The sequence below is a fragment of the Arachis ipaensis genome, chromosome B02 (assembly GCF_000816755.2).
Source record: "Arachis ipaensis cultivar K30076 chromosome B02, Araip1.1, whole genome shotgun sequence".
Taxonomy (NCBI): domain Eukaryota; kingdom Viridiplantae; phylum Streptophyta; class Magnoliopsida; order Fabales; family Fabaceae; genus Arachis; species Arachis ipaensis.
The window spans coordinates 75104429-75108284 of record NC_029786.2 but is presented as its reverse complement, the minus strand read 5'-3'; positions in this window follow the sequence as shown (position 1 = coordinate 75108284).

The window sequence follows — 3856 nt, the reverse complement described above, 5'->3', positions numbered from 1 at the left end:
GAGACTAACAAATTTAATCATAAAAAAATTAAAATTAACTTGTAATCATAAAAGATGAAATTTCATAGACAAATTTATTCAAACTTTAAAATTTTTTAAATTGTCTTTCTACTCTAACTTAATCACTCTCAATTTCTAATCATATCTCATCTCCATTCTTCAATTCTCTTCATCACTTCCAATCTCCTAATCCCTATTCTATCTCCCGATCCTCTTCTGCTTCACGATCTATGCTAAGTGCTACGACTTGAGCTTCACCACCATCATTTCTGTATTTGTAAGCGTGTTGTAAACGAACTTATACTCTTTTGCTATTTTCTTCACCATCCCGATGCAAAGAAACTAGAATGTTTAGGTAGTTGCACGTGTGGGGTTAGAAACTTGATGACGTGGCGACTTCATTGACGAACTGCTTCTTCACGTCCACAGTAGGTTGGCGAAGAAGTCGAACACCTGCAGATCGAAGAAGATCTCGTTGATTTTCTCGATGTCAGTTGTGGTGCCGTCGAGGGTGTTGTTGGATTTGGCGACGTCGGTGAAGGCGAGGGCTTAGCTTGCGGCGGCGGTGGAGACCATACGGGGGCCAAGGGCTCTGGCGGAGCGACGAGGGTGGGTGAGTTTGAGGGAGAGGGAGGGGAGGGGAAGATGGTGGTGGAGAGCGAGAGGTTGAGGATGGGTTTTGGGTGGGTAAGGAGGGATCTTGAGGTTTGGATTGAAGGGAGTGAAGCTGTAGTAGTGGTGTGAAGTGACGTCATTATCGTTGGAGATGAAGTGGGATTAGAGTTTAAGAGTGATTAGGTTAAAGTAGAAGGGCAATTTAAAAATTTTTGATAGATTTTTACGCTTTGATAGTTTTCTCTATGAAACCCAATATTTCATGGTTATAAATTAGTTTTAATTCTTTTATGGTAAGATTTATCAGCGTTATAATTTTTCATGCTCAATTTTGGCACCTTACTTTTATTTATTTTTCTTAAATTATTAATCTTTAAGAGTGCGGATCGAATCTCATTCGATTTGATCATTTTGTGGATCGGATGTAGATAAATAATATGAATCTGTATATGATTAGATTCATAAACACCCCTACGACAACTTAACATTCCACGAAAGGGAGAATCCATTGGATGTTAATGTAAATAAAAAAATTGCATTTTCACACACCGCTCAAAGATAAGAATCAATTTGACTATTTTTTAATGGTCGAATATTACTTTAAAAAATAGGTATCTTATTGTTGTTGTACTTTAAAAAAGCGTTTTGGACTTTTTTTTGTCATTTTATGATTAATTTAAAAAGAATTGCTTTTGCATAATTGCTTCGAGTCTCTTCAACCAGAGCGAGCTTATGCAGATACACATTAACACAACATGCTTTCAAGAATCCATCTCTTTTAAGACGGTGCCAAAATTAGTAAAGGTTTTCTTCAAGAGTTTGGTGGATTCTCCAAGCATAGCCTGCACAGGTAGCCATAATATACTATATCCCCAGGTTTCTCTTATAAATAGACATTCATGAGCAAATATTGCTACAAAAAAAAAAGGCTTGTCACCACACTTTTTTTTTGCCACGCTTTTAGATCACTGGCCATGTTTTTATCAAGGTGGCGATTGATTAGAGATTTGGCAACGTTTTTTCTTGTCACGTTTCAAAAGCGTGGTCATAGAAGGAAACAGGCGTGCTTTTATGAAGGTGGCGAATGATTAGTGATTTGGCCATACTTTTTTTTGCCACGCTTCAAAAGCGTGGCCATATTGAAAAACATGCACTCTTTTAAAACGTGGCTGGTTTGTTCTCCTACGGTCACATTTTTAAAGCGTGTCCGTATCCTCTAATTATTTGAGCACCTTAAAAACAAAGTAACAGAGTTCCCACGAAAAATTTAATTTTCTACCAATTTTTTTCCAAAGATAACTCTAGAAAGAAATGAGAACCCTCAACCCTCACTTTCAACATTCACCCACACTGTGAGAACCCTCTCTAACATTAACCCATCTTCATCTTCAACACTAAGAACTCTTGCAGCCCTCTCTCGCACCCTTTATTGCAACCCTCTCTCACACCCTCTATTGTAACCCTCCCCTCTGTCGCAACCCTACCACCCTCTATCGCAAGCCTCCTCCTCGGATTCGCAACCTCGCTCCCTCTTTCGTAACCCTCTATCGGTATTGCCTCTGTCGACGCACCCTCCATTGGTGTGCTCTCTTTTGGCCCTTGAAGAACGAAACTCTCGCGCGATCTAGAATTTTCACAAATAAGTTTCCGTTGTAAGTATAGCTTCTAGACCGACAAGAATTCCTTCCTTACAAAAGTTTTGGTTGTCACTTAAGCAAACCCAATAAAATTGATAACCGAGTATTTAAACCTCGGGTCGTCTTCTCAAGGAATTGCAGGGAGGTATGACTTATTATTAGCTATGAAAAAGGTAGAATTTTGGTTTTTAATGTATAAGATAAAAAGCAAGAATAGCAATGGCAGAGAAAATAAAATAATAACAATAAAAAGCCTTGATTAGGAGAGATTAATCGGAAGTTCTATCCTTGTTAGATTTTTCTCAAGATCAATTGATAATTGAAGGTTACTTCTACTTAGTTATCCTTTACCAAGTAAAGTAAAAGAAAGTCAAGTGAGTTGGAAGTCTACTTCTATTCACAAGTTCTAATCCTCTTCCTTGGGAAGGATTAGCGTTAGTGACTAGAGAGTCAGCCAACAATAAACCCAATTACAATTTAACTCTTGAGTAATTCAACTCAAGGGTCTCCAAATATCAATCAACTCCAAAATCAAGTTAGGATCTAACTTAGAACATCAATTAATAACAAACAATAGAAGAAGTGATAAATCTGAAATACCTCAATTGCATTAATAAAAGAAAATCAATCTAACATGGAAAAGTTCATAAATTAAATTGGAAAAATAAATAAAAGGAATATTGAACCTGATAAAAAGAAACAATCCTGAAGGTAAGAGAAATCTTAATCCTAAATCCTAAGACAGAGGAGAGAACCTCTCTTTCTAAAAACTACATCTACTCCTAAAAATTATGAATTATGAGCTGATGATTATGAATGAATGGATTTCCCCACTTTATAGCCTCTAATTTGTGTTTTCTGGGCCGAAAACTGGGTCGAAAACAGCCCAGAAATCGCTGGAGAAGAAATCTGCCACGCTAATTTTCGTCACTGCAATATTATATATCAAATCGAAGCTCCGGACGTTAGCTTTCCAATGCAACTGGAACCGCGTCGTTTGGACCTCTGTAGCTCAAGTTATGACCGTTTTAGTACGAGAGGGTCAGGCTGACAGCTTTGCAGTTCCTTTAACTTCTTGTATTCCTTCCACTTTTGCATGCTTCCTTTCCATCCTTCAAGCCATTCCTGCCCTGTAATCTCTAAAAACACTTAACACACATATCAAGGCATCTAATGGTAATAAGAGAGGATTAATATTAGCAAATATAAGGCCAAAGAAGCATGTTTTCAATCATAGCACAAAATCAGGAAGGAGAATGTAAAACCACGCAAATAGTATGAATAAGTGTATGAAAGATTGATAAAATCCACTCAATTGAGCACAAGATAAACCATAAAATAGTGGTTTATCAACCTCCCCACACTTAAACAGTAGCATGTCCTCATGCTAAGCTCAAGAGAAGCTATAAAGGAGTGAAGAGGAATGGTAAATTGTATGAAATGCAATCCTATCTATATGAATGCAACTAAATGCAAAATGTTTTTACCTACTTGGTGAAAAGTAAATAAACCTTTCAAGAACAAACATGAACTGGATTTCACTAATTCAAATCATAAAAATGAAGTACAAATAGACTTGCAGAAGAAAATAGCTCATGAAAGCC